Below are 13,716 nucleotides of genomic sequence, written 5' to 3'. Positions count from 1 at the left end.
GTTTCTCATCATTTTGGACCGTGGGCTATAGCCCATATCGTACGGCATACTATAGCGCGCAGTTTTTCATCATTTTTGAAGATTTTAAAAAAATGACGAAATGACAAAAACGATGGGTTATAGCCCATGTTTTTTGAAATTTTGAAAAAAAAAGTTATCCTCGTTTCTCATCATTTTGGACCATGGGCTATAGCCTATATCGTACGGCATACTATAGCGCGCCGTTTTTCATCATTTTTGATGATTTGACAAAAATGAAAAAATGACAAAAACGATGGGTTATAGCCAATGTTTTTTGAAATTTTGAAAAAAAAAGTTAGCCTCGTTTCTCATCATTTTGGACCGTGGGCTATAGCCCATATCGTACGGCATACTATAGCGCGCAGTTTTTCATCATTTTTGAAGATTTGAAAAAAATGACGAAATGACAAAAACGATGGGTTATAGCCCATGTTTTTTGAAATTTTGAAAAAAAAAGTTATCCTCGTTTCTCATCATTTTGGACCATGGGCTATAGCCTATGTCGTACGGCATACTATAGCGCGCCGTTTTTCATCATTTTTGATGATTTGACAAATGTGACGAAATGACAAAAACGATGGGTTATAGCCCATGTTTTTTGAAATGTTGAAAAAAAAAGTTAGCCTCGTTTCTCATCATTTTCGACCGTGGGCTATAGCCCATATCGTACGGCATACTATAGCGCGCAGTTTTTCATCATTTTTGAAGATTTGAAAAAAATGACGAAATGACAAAAACGATGGGTTATAGCCCATGTTTTTTGAAATTTTGAAAAAAACAGTTATCCTCGTTTCTCATCATTTTGGACCATGGGCTATAGCCTATATCGTACGGCATACTATAGCGCGCCGTTTTTCATCATTTTTGATGATTTGACAAAAATGAAAAAATGACAAAAACGATGGGTTATAGCCCATGTTTTTTGAAATTTTGAAAAAAAAAGTTAGCCTCGTTTCTCATCATTTTGGACCGTGGGCTATAGCCCATATCGTACGGCATACTATAGCGCGCAGTTTTTCATCATTTTTGAAGATTTGAAAAAAATGACGAAATGACAAAAACGATGGGTTATAGCCCATGTTTTTTGAAATTTTGAAAAAAAAAGTTATCCTCGTTTCTCATCATTTTGGACCGTGGGCTATAGCCTATATCGTACGGCATACTATAGCGCGCCGTTTTTCATCATTTTTGATGATTTGACAAAAATGAAAAAATGACAAAAACGATGGGTTATAGCCCATGTTTTTTGAAATTTTGAAAAAAAAAGTTAGCCTCGTTTCTCATCATTTTGGACCGTGGGCTATAGCCCATATCGTACGGCATACTATAGCGCGCAGTTTTTCATCATTTTTGAAGATTTGAAAAAAATGACGAAATGACAAAAACGATGGGTTATAGCCCATGTTTTTTGAAAATTTTGAAAAAAAAAGTTATCCTCGTTTCTCATCATTTTGGACCATGGGCTATAGCCCATATCGTACGGCATACTATAGCGCGCCGTTTTTCATCATTTTTGAGGATTTGAAAAAAATGACGAAATTACAAAAACGATGGGTTATAGCCCATGTTTTTTGAAATTTTGAAAAAAAAAGTTAGCCTCGTTTCTCATCATTTTGGACCGTGGGCTATAGCCCATAGCGTACGGCATACTATAGCGCGCAGTTTTTCATCATTTTTGAAGATTTGAAAAAAATGACGAAATGACAAAAACGATGGGTTATAGCCCATGTTTTTTGAAATTTTGAAAAAAAAAGTTATCCTCGTTTCTCATCATTTTGGACCATGGGCTATAACCCATATCGTACGGCATACTATAGCGCGCCGTTTTTCATCATTTTTGAGGATTTGAAAAAAATGAAAAAATGACAAAAACGATGGGTTATAGCCCATGTTTTTTGAAATTTTGAAAAAAAAAGTTAGCCTCGTTTCTCATCATTTTGGACCGTGGGCTATAGCCCATATCGTACGGCATACTATAGCACGCAGTTTTCCATCATTTTTGAGGATTTGAAAAAAATGACGAAATGACAAAAACGATGGGTTATAGCCCATGTTTTTTGAAATTTTGAAAAAAAACGTTAGCCTCGTTTCTCATCATTTTGGACCGTGGGCTATAGCCCATATCGTACGGCATACTATAGCGCGCAGTTTTTCATCATTTTTGAGGATTTGAAAAAAATGACGAAATGACAAAAACGATGGGTTATAGCCCATGTTTTTTGAAATTTTGGAAAAAAAAGTTAGCCTCGTTTCTCACCATTTTGGACCGTGGGCTATAGCCCATATCGTACGGCATACTATAGCGCGCAGTTTTTCATCATTTTTGAGGATTTGAAAAAAATGACGAAATGACAAAAACGATGGGTTATAGCCCATGTTTTTTGAAATTTTGAAAAAAAAAGTTATCCTCGTTTCTCATCATTTTGGACCATGGGCTATAGCCCATATCGTACGGCATACTATAGCGCGCCGTTTTTCATCATTTTTGAGGATTTGAAAAAAATGAAAAAATGACAAAAACGATGGGTTATAGCCCATGTTTTTTGAAATTTTGAAAAAAAAAGTTAGCCTCGTTTCTCATCATTTTGGACCATGGGCTATAGCCCATATTGTACGGCATACTATAGCGCGCCGTTTTTCATCATTTTTGAGGATTTGAAAAAAATGAAAAAATGACAAAAACGATGGGTTATAGCCCATGTTTTTTGAAATTTTGGAAAAAAAAGTTAGCCTCGTTTCTCATCATTTTGGACTGTGGGCTATAGCCCATATCGTACGGCATACTATAGCTCGCAGTTTTTCATCATTTTTGAAGATTTGAAAAAAATGACGAAATGACAAAAACGATGGGTTATAGCCCATGTTTTTTGAAATTTTGAAAAAAAAAGTTAGCCTCGTTTCTCATCATTTTGGACCGTGGGCTATAGCCCATATCGTACGGCATACTATAGCTCGCAGTTTTTCATAATTTTTGAAGATTTTAAAAAAATGACGAAATGACAAAAACGATGGGTTATAGCCCATGTTTTTTGAAATTTTGGAAAAAAAAGTTATCCTCGTTTCTCATCATTTTGGACCATGGGCTATAGCCCATATCGTACGGCATACTATAGCGCGCTGTTTTTCATCATTTTTGAGGATTTGAAAAAAATGACGAAATGACAAAAACGATGGGTTATAGCCCATGTTTTTTGAAATTTTGAAAAAAAAAGTTAGCCTCGTTTCTCATCATTTTGGACCGTGGGCTATAGCCCATATCGTACGGCATACTATAGCGCGCAGTTTTTCATCATTTTTGAGGATTTGAAAAAAATGACGAAATGACAAAAACGATGGGTTATAGCCCATGTTTTTTGAAATTTTGAAAAAAAAAGTTAGCCTCGTTTCTCATCATTTTGGACCGTGGGCTATAGCCCATATCGTACGGCATACTATAGCGCGCAGTTTTTCATCATTTTTGAAGATTTGAAAAAAATGACGAAATGACAAAAACGATGGGTTATAGCCCATGTTTTTTGAAATTTTGAAAAAAAAAGTTAGCCTCGTTTCTCATCATTTTGGACCGTGGGCTATAGCCCATATCGTACGGCATACTATAGCTCGCAGTTTTTCATAATTTTTGAAGATTTGAAAAAAATGACGAAATGACAAAAACGATGGGTTATAGCCCATGTTTTTTGAAATTTTGAAAAAAAAAGTTATCCTCGTTTCTCATCATTTTGGACCATGGGCTATAGCCCATATCGTACGGCATACTATAGCGCGCCGTTTTTCATCATTTTTGAGGATTTGAAAAAAATGACGAAATGACAAAAACGATGGGTTATAGCCCATGTTTTTTGAAATTTTGAAAAAAAAAGTTAGCCTCGTTTCTCATCATTTTGGACCGTGGGCTATAGCCCATATCGTACGGCATACTATAGCGCGCAGTTTTTCATCATTTTTGAGGATTTGAAAAAAATGACGAAATGACAAAAACGATGGGTTATAGCCCATGTTTTTTGAAATTTTGAAAAAAAAAGTTAGCCTCGTTTCTCATCATTTTGGACCGTGGGCTATAGCCCATATCTTACGGCATACTATAGAGCGCAGTTTTTCATCATTTTTGAAGATTTGAAAAAAATGACGAAATGACAAAAACGATGGGTTATAGCCCATGTTTTTTGAAATTTTGAAAAAAAAAGTTATCCTCGTTTCTCATCATTTTGGACCATGGGCTATAACCCATATCGTACGGCATACTATAGCGCGCCGTTTTCATCATTTTTGAGGATTTGAAAAAAATGAAAAAATGACAAAAACGATGGGTTATAGCCCATGTTTTTTGAAATTTTGAAAAAAAAAGTTAGCCTTGTTTCTCATCATTTTGGACCGTGGGCTATAGCCCATATCGTACGGCATACTATAGCGCGCAGTTTTTCATCATTTTTGAGGATTTGAAAAAAATGACGAAATGACAAAAACGATGGGTTATAGCCCATGTTTTTTGAAATTTTGAAAAAAAAAGTTAGCCTCGTTTCTCATCATTTTGGACCATGGGCTATAGCCCATATCGTACGGCATACTATAGCGCGCCGTTTTTCATCATTTTTGAGGATTTGAAAAAAATGAAAAAATGACAAAAACGATGGGTTATATCCCATGTTTTTTGAAATTTTGGAAAAAAAAGTTAGCCTCGTTTCTCATCATTTTGGACTGTGGGCTATAGCCCATATCGTACGGCATACTATAGCTCGCAGTTTTTCATCATTTTTGAAGATTTGAAAAAAATGACGAAATGACAAAAACGATGGGTTATAGCCCATGTTTTTTGAAATTTTGAAAAAAAAAGTTATCCTCGTTTCTCATCATTTTGGACCATGGGCTATAGCCCATATCGTACGGCATACTATAGCGCGCCGTTTTTCATCATTTTTGAGGATTTGAAAAAAATGACGAAATGACAAAAACGATGGGTTATAGCCCATGTTTTTTGAAATTTTGAAAAAAAAAGTTTGCCTCGTTTCTCATCATTTTGGACCATGGGCTATAGCCCATATCGTACGGCATACTATAGCGCGCAGTTTTTCATCATTTTTGAAGATTTGAAAAAAATGACGAAATGACAAAAACGATGGGTTATAGCCCATGTTTTTTGAAATGTTGAAAAAAAAAGTTAGCCTCGTTTCTCATCATTTTGGACCGTGGGCTATAGCCCATATCGTACGGCATACTAGAGCGCGCAGTTTTTCATCATTTTTGAAGATTTGAAAAAAATGACGAAATGACAAAAACGATGGGTTATAGCCCATGTTTTTTGAAATTTTGAAAAAAAAAGTTATCCTCGTTTCTCATCATTTTGGACCATGTGCTATAGCCTATATCGTACGGCATACTATAGCGCGCCGTTTTTCATCATTTTTGATGATTTGACAAAAATGAAAAAATGACAAAAACGATGGGTTTTAGCCCATGTTTTTTGAAATTTTGAAAAGAAAAGTTAGCCTCGTTTCTCATCATTTTGGACCGTGGGCTATAGCCCATATCGTACGGCATACTATAGCGCGCAGTTTTTCATCATTTTTGAAGATTTTAAAAAAATGACGAAATGACAAAAACGATGGGTTATAGCCCATGTTTTTTGAAATTTTGAAAAAAAAAGTTATCCTCGTTTCTCATCATTTTGGACCATGGGCTATAGCCTATATCGTACGGCATACTATAGCGCGCCGTTTTTCATCATTTTTGATGATTTGACAAAAATGAAAAAATGACAAAAACGATGGGTTATAGCCAATGTTTTTTGAAATTTTGAAAAAAAAAGTTAGCCTCGTTTCTCATCATTTTGGACCGTGGGCTATAGCCCATATCGTACGGCATACTATAGCGCGCAGTTTTTCATCATTTTTGAGGATTTGAAAAAAATGACGAAATGACAAAAACGATGGGTTATAGCCCATGTTTTTTGAAATTTTGAAAAGAAAAGTTAGCCTCGTTTCTCATCATTTTGGACCGTGGGCTATAGCCCATATCGTACGGCATACTATAGCGCGCAGTTTTTCATCATTTTTGAAGATTTTAAAAAAATGACGAAATGACAAAAACGATGGGTTATAGCCCATGTTTTTTGAAATTTTGAAAAAAAAAGTTATCCTCGTTTCTCATCATTTTGGACCATGGGCTATAGCCTATATCGTACGGCATACTATAGCGCGCCGTTTTTCATCATTTTTGATGATTTGACAAAAATGAAAAAATGACAAAAACGATGGGTTATAGCCAATGTTTTTTGAAATTTTGAAAAAAAAAGTTAGCCTCGTTTCTCATCATTTTGGACCGTGGGCTATAGCCCATATCGTACGGCATACTATAGCGCGCAGTTTTTCATCATTTTTGAAGATTTGAAAAAAATGACGAAATGACAAAAACGATGGGTTATAGCCCATGTTTTTTGAAATTTTGAAAAAAAAAGTTATCCTCGTTTCTCATCATTTTGGACCATGGGCTATAGCCTATGTCGTACGGCATACTATAGCGCGCCGTTTTTCATCATTTTTGATGATTTGACAAATGTGACGAAATGACAAAAACGATGGGTTATAGCCCATGTTTTTTGAAATGTTGAAAAAAAAAGTTAGCCTCGTTTCTCATCATTTTCGACCGTGGGCTATAGCCCATATCGTACGGCATACTATAGCGCGCAGTTTTTCATCATTTTTGAAGATTTGAAAAAAATGACGAAATGACAAAAACGATGGGTTATAGCCCATGTTTTTTGAAATTTTGAAAAAAACAGTTATCCTCGTTTCTCATCATTTTGGACCATGGGCTATAGCCTATATCGTACGGCATACTATAGCGCGCCGTTTTTCATCATTTTTGATGATTTGACAAAAATGAAAAAATGACAAAAACGATGGGTTAAAGCCCATGTTTTTTGAAATTTTGAAAAAAAAAGTTAGCCTCGTTTCTCATCATTTTGGACCGTGGGCTATAGCCCATATCGTACGGCATACTATAGCGCGCAGTTTTTCATCATTTTTGAAGATTTGAAAAAAATGACGAAATGACAAAAACGATGGGTTATAGCCCATGTTTTTTGAAATTTTGAAAAAAAAAGTTATCCTCGTTTCTCATCATTTTGGACCGTGGGCTATAGCCTATATCGTACGGCATACTATAGCGCGCCGTTTTTCATCATTTTTGATGATTTGACAAAAATGAAAAAATGACAAAAACGATGGGTTATAGCCCATGTTTTTTGAAATTTTGAAAAAAAAAGTTAGCCTCGTTTCTCATCATTTTGGACCGTGGGCTATAGCCCATATCGTACGGCATACTATAGCGCGCAGTTTTTCATCATTTTTGAAGATTTGAAAAAAATGACGAAATGACAAAAACGATGGGTTATAGCCCATGTTTTTTGAAAATTTTGAAAAAAAAAGTTATCCTCGTTTCTCATCATTTTGGACCATGGGCTATAGCCCATATCGTACGGCATACTATAGCGCGCCGTTTTTCATCATTTTTGAGGATTTGAAAAAAATGACGAAATTACAAAAACGATGGGTTATAGCCCATGTTTTTTGAAATTTTGAAAAAAAAAGTTAGCCTCGTTTCTCATCATTTTGGACCGTGGGCTATAGCCCATAGCGTACGGCATACTATAGCGCGCAGTTTTTCATCATTTTTGAAGATTTGAAAAAAATGACGAAATGACAAAAACGATGGGTTATAGCCCATGTTTTTTGAAATTTTGAAAAAAAAAGTTATCCTCGTTTCTCATCATTTTGGACCATGGGCTATAACCCATATCGTACGGCATACTATAGCGCGCCGTTTTTCATCATTTTTGAGGATTTGAAAAAAATGAAAAAATGACAAAAACGATGGGTTATAGCCCATGTTTTTTGAAATTTTGAAAAAAAAAGTTAGCCTCGTTTCTCATCATTTTGGACCGTGGGCTATAGCCCATATCGTACGGCATACTATAGCACGCAGTTTTCCATCATTTTTGAGGATTTGAAAAAAATGACGAAATGACAAAAACGATGGGTTATAGCCCATGTTTTTTGAAATTTTGGAAAAAAAAGTTAGCCTCGTTTCTCATCATTTTGGACCGTGGGCTATAGCCCATATCGTACGGCATACTATAGCGCGCAGTTTTTCATCATTTTTGAGGATTTGAAAAAAATGACGAAATGACAAAAACGATGGGTTATAGCCCATGTTTTTTGAAATTTTGGAAAAAAAAGTTAGCCTCGTTTCTCACCATTTTGGACCGTGGGCTATAGCCCATATCGTACGGCATACTATAGCGCGCAGTTTTTCATCATTTTTGAGGATTTGAAAAAAATGACGAAATGACAAAAACGATGGGTTATAGCCCATGTTTTTTGAAATTTTGAAAAAAAAAGTTATCCTCGTTTCTCATCATTTTGGACCATGGGCTATAGCCCATATCGTACGGCATACTATAGCGCGCCGTTTTTCATCATTTTTGAGGATTTGAAAAAAATGAAAAAATGACAAAAACGATGGGTTATAGCCCATGTTTTTTGAAATTTTGAAAAAAAAAGTTAGCCTCGTTTCTCATCATTTTGGACCATGGGCTATAGCCCATATTGTACGGCATACTATAGCGCGCCGTTTTTCATCATTTTTGAGGATTTGAAAAAAATGAAAAAATGACAAAAACGATGGGTTATAGCCCATGTTTTTTGAAATTTTGGAAAAAAAAGTTAGCCTCGTTTCTCATCATTTTGGACTGTGGGCTATAGCCCATATCGTACGGCATACTATAGCTCGCAGTTTTTCATCATTTTTGAAGATTTGAAAAAAATGACGAAATGACAAAAACGATGGGTTATAGCCCATGTTTTTTGAAATTTTGAAAAAAAAAGTTAGCCTCGTTTCTCATCATTTTGGACCGTGGGCTATAGCCCATATCGTACGGCATACTATAGCTCGCAGTTTTTCATAATTTTTGAAGATTTGAAAAAAATGACGAAATGACAAAAACGATGGGTTATAGCCCATGTTTTTTGAAATTTTGAAAAAAAAAGTTATCCTCGTTTCTCATCATTTTGGACCATGGGCTATAGCCCATATCGTACGGCATACTATAGCGCGCTGTTTTTCATCATTTTTGAGGATTTGAAAAAAATGACGAAATGACAAAAACGATGGGTTATAGCCCATGTTTTTTGAAATTTTGAAAAAAAAAGTTAGCCTCGTTTCTCATCATTTTGGACCGTGGGCTATAGCCCATATCGTACGGCATACTATAGCGCGCAGTTTTTCATCATTTTTGAGGATTTGAAAAAAATGACGAAATGACAAAAACGATGGGTTATAGCCCATGTTTTTTGAAATTTTGAAAAAAAAAGTTAGCCTCGTTTCTCATCATTTTGGACCGTGGGCTATAGCCCATATCGTACGGCATACTATAGCGCGCAGTTTTTCATCATTTTTGAAGATTTGAAAAAAATGACGAAATGACAAAAACGATGGGTTATAGCCCATGTTTTTTGAAATTTTGAAAAAAAAAGTTAGCCTCGTTTCTCATCATTTTGGACCGTGGGCTATAGCCCATATCGTACGGCATACTATAGCTCGCAGTTTTTCATAATTTTTGAAGATTTGAAAAAAATGACGAAATGACAAAAACGATGGGTTATAGCCCATGTTTTTTGAAATTTTGAAAAAAAAAGTTATCCTCGTTTCTCATCATTTTGGACCATGGGCTATAGCCCATATCGTACGGCATACTATAGCGCGCCGTTTTTCATCATTTTTGAGGATTTGAAAAAAATGACGAAATGACAAAAACGATGGGTTATAGCCCATGTTTTTTGAAATTTTGAAAAAAAAAGTTAGCCTCGTTTCTCATCATTTTGGACCGTGGGCTATAGCCCATATCGTACGGCATACTATAGCGCGCAGTTTTTCATCATTTTTGAGGATTTGAAAAAAATGACGAAATGACAAAAACGATGGGTTATAGCCCATGTTTTTTGAAATTTTGAAAAAAAAAGTTAGCCTCGTTTCTCATCATTTTGGACCGTGGGCTATAGCCCATATCTTACGGCATACTATAGAGCGCAGTTTTTCATCATTTTTGAAGATTTGAAAAAAATGACGAAATGACAAAAACGATGGGTTATAGCCCATGTTTTTTGAAATTTTGAAAAAAAAAGTTATCCTCGTTTCTCATCATTTTGGACCATGGGCTATAACCCATATCGTACGGCATACTATAGCGCGCCGTTTTCATCATTTTTGAGGATTTGAAAAAAATGAAAAAATGACAAAAACGATGGGTTATAGCCCATGTTTTTTGAAATTTTGAAAAAAAAAGTTAGCCTTGTTTCTCATCATTTTGGACCGTGGGCTATAGCCCATATCGTACGGCATACTATAGCGCGCAGTTTTTCATCATTTTTGAGGATTTGAAAAAAATGACGAAATGACAAAAACGATGGGTTATAGCCCATGTTTTTTGAAATTTTGAAAAAAAAAGTTAGCCTCGTTTCTCATCATTTTGGACCATGGGCTATAGCCCATATCGTACGGCATACTATAGCGCGCCGTTTTTCATCATTTTTGAGGATTTGAAAAAAATGAAAAAATGACAAAAACGATGGGTTAAATCCCATGTTTTTTGAAATTTTGGAAAAAAAAGTTAGCCTCGTTTCTCATCATTTTGGACTGTGGGCTATAGCCCATATCGTACGGCATACTATAGCTCGCAGTTTTTCATCATTTTTGAAGATTTGAAAAAAATGACGAAATGACAAAAACGATGGGTTATAGCCCATGTTTTTTGAAATTTTGAAAAAAAAAGTTATCCTCGTTTCTCATCATTTTGGACCATGGGCTATAGCCCATATCGTACGGCATACTATAGCGCGCCGTTTTTCATCATTTTTGAGGATTTGAAAAAAATGACGAAATGACAAAAACGATGGGTTATAGCCCATGTTTTTTGAAATTTTGAAAAAAAAAGTTTGCCTCGTTTCTCATCATTTTGGACCATGGGCTATAGCCCATATCGTACGGCATACTATAGCGCGCCGTTTTTCATCATTTTTGAGGATTTGAAAAAAATGACAAAATGACAAAAACGATGGGTTATAGCCCATGTTTTTTGAAATTTTGAAAAAAAAAGTTAGCCTCGTTTCTCATCATTTTGGACCGTGGGCTATAGCCCATATCGTACGGCATACTATAGCGCGCAGTTTTTCATCATTTTTGAGGATTTGAAAAAAATGACGAAATGACAAAAACGATGGGTTATAGCCCATGTTTTTTGAAATTTTGAAAAAAAAAGTTAGCCTCGTTTCTCATCATTTTGGACCGTGGGCTATAGCCCATATCGTACGGCATACTATAGCGCGCAGTTTTTCATCATTTTTGAAGATTTGAAAAAAATGACGAAATGACAAAAACGATGGGTTATAGCCCATGTTTTTTGAAATTTTGAAAAAAAAAGGTTATCCTCGTTTCTCATCATTTTGGACCATGGGCTATAGCCCATATCGTACGGCATACTATAACGCGCCGTTTTTCATCATTTTTGAGGATTTGAAAAAAATGGGAAAAAATATCTGCAATTTCCGCAATTTCCGCAATTGAAAAAAATGAAAAAATGAAGAAAACAAATCCGCAATTTCCGCAATTTCCATTTCCGCAATTTCTGCAATTACCATTTCCGCAATTCCTCAATTTGACAAAAACGATGGGTTATAGCCCATGTTTTTTGAAATTTTGAAAAAAAAAGTTATCCTCGTTTCTCATCATTTTGGACCATGGGCTATAGCCCATATCGTACGGCATACTATAGCGCGCCGTTTTTCATCATTTTTAAGGATTTGAAAAAAATGACGAAATTACAAAAACGATGGGTTATAGCCCATGTTTTAAGAAATTTTGAAAAAAAAAGTTAGCCTCGTTTCTCATCATTTTGGACCATGGGCTATAGCCCATATCGTACGGCATACTATAGCGCGCCGTTTTTCATCATTTTTGAAGATTTGAAAAAAATTACGAAATGACAAAAACGATGGGTTATAGCCCATGTTTTTTGAAATTTTGAAAAAAAAAAGTTATCCTCGTTTCTCATCATTTTGGACCATGGGCTATAGCCCATATCGTACGGCATACTATAGCGCGCCGTTTTTCATCATTTTTGAGGATTTGAAAAAAATGACGAAATTACAAAAACGATGGGTTATAGCCCATCATTTTGGACCATGGGCTATAGCCCATATCGTACGGCAGTGATACTCAACCTCAGGCCCGCGGGCCACATCAGGCCCGCGGGACCATTATGACTGGCCCACCAATGAAAATCTAAAAAAAAGAAGAAAAATAAATCTGGAAAATGAAATAAAAATATATAAATCTGAATGAAGTTATCTTTAATTACATTATTATGGTGGAAATGGTGGAAATGGAAATTGCGGAAATTGCGGAAATGGAAATTGCGGAAATTGCGGAAATGGTAATTGCGGAAATGGTGGAAATGGAAATTGGGGAAATTGCGGAAATGGAAATGGAGGAAATTGCGGAAATGGAAATTGCGGAAATTGCGGAAATGGTAATTGCGGAAATTGCGGAAATTGCTCTTCACTTATAGCTATCTATTTTCAGGTAGATTGTTTTATTTTACTCAGTCAGCCATATCACTACTCATTTTTTTTTCATGAAAAAGGTCATAGCTGGGTAATCTATTTTCAGGCAAATTGTGTTTATTATATTTTATTTTACTCAGCCATAACAATTTATTTTCTGTTAACCAACTTGCTGGCTGGCAGGCAGGCAGGCAGCTACTCATAGACAGGCAGACAGACAGACAGACAGCTACTCATGGAGAATTGGACAGGCAGGCAGTCAGACAGCTACTCATAGACAGGCAGACAGACAGCTACTCATGGAGAATTGGACAGGCAGGCAGACAGCTACTCATGGACAATTGGACAGGCAGGAAGGCAGACAGCTACTCATAGACAGACAGCTACTCATGGAAAATTGGACAGGCAGGAAGGCAGACAGCTACTCATAGACAGGCAGACAGACAGCTACTCATGGACAATTAGGCAGGCAGGCAGACAGCTACTCAGACAGGCAGACAGACAGCTACTCATGGACAATTGGACAGGCAGGCAGGCAGACAGACAGCTACTCATAGACAGGCATAGCCGCAATTTGCAACTCTAGATCTTTTTACAATTGGTTGAATCTAGAGTTGCATCGACTTCCTATGCATGGTTTTGGTTTTGCATTGGTTTGTGATCTCCTGGTCTTAAATTACGTTAAACTCACCAACATTGCAGCTGTAGTCCAAGCTTGAATTATCCTCTTTCAATCTGGTGTCGCTTGTTTATCATAAAAGTCCCCCGTAAAGATGTTATGAGCTACTTTCTGTCCAAAATATTCCAAGAGTGACAATATCGAGCCGCCATTTTGATTTTTGCAACGTGCCATAAAACAAGATGTGAGGGGGAGTGCTTGTTTAATAGCGTCCCTCCCTCCCTAGGGCGTCGGCCTCTTCTTTGGGTGTCTTACCTGCGCAGGTAAGATTAAATTGCTAAGACAGGCAGGCAGACAGCTACTCATAGACAGGCAGACAGTAAGACAGCTACTCATTGACAGACAGACAAATAACTACTCATGGACAGACAGACAGGCAGGCAGGCAGGCAGGCAAAGAGCT

This window comes from Protomyctophum bolini, assembly GCF_963924005.1.
Source record: "Protomyctophum bolini genome assembly, chromosome: 5".
Taxonomy (NCBI): domain Eukaryota; kingdom Metazoa; phylum Chordata; class Actinopteri; order Myctophiformes; family Myctophidae; genus Protomyctophum; species Protomyctophum bolini.
Note: the sequence above shows the minus strand (reverse complement) of the source record.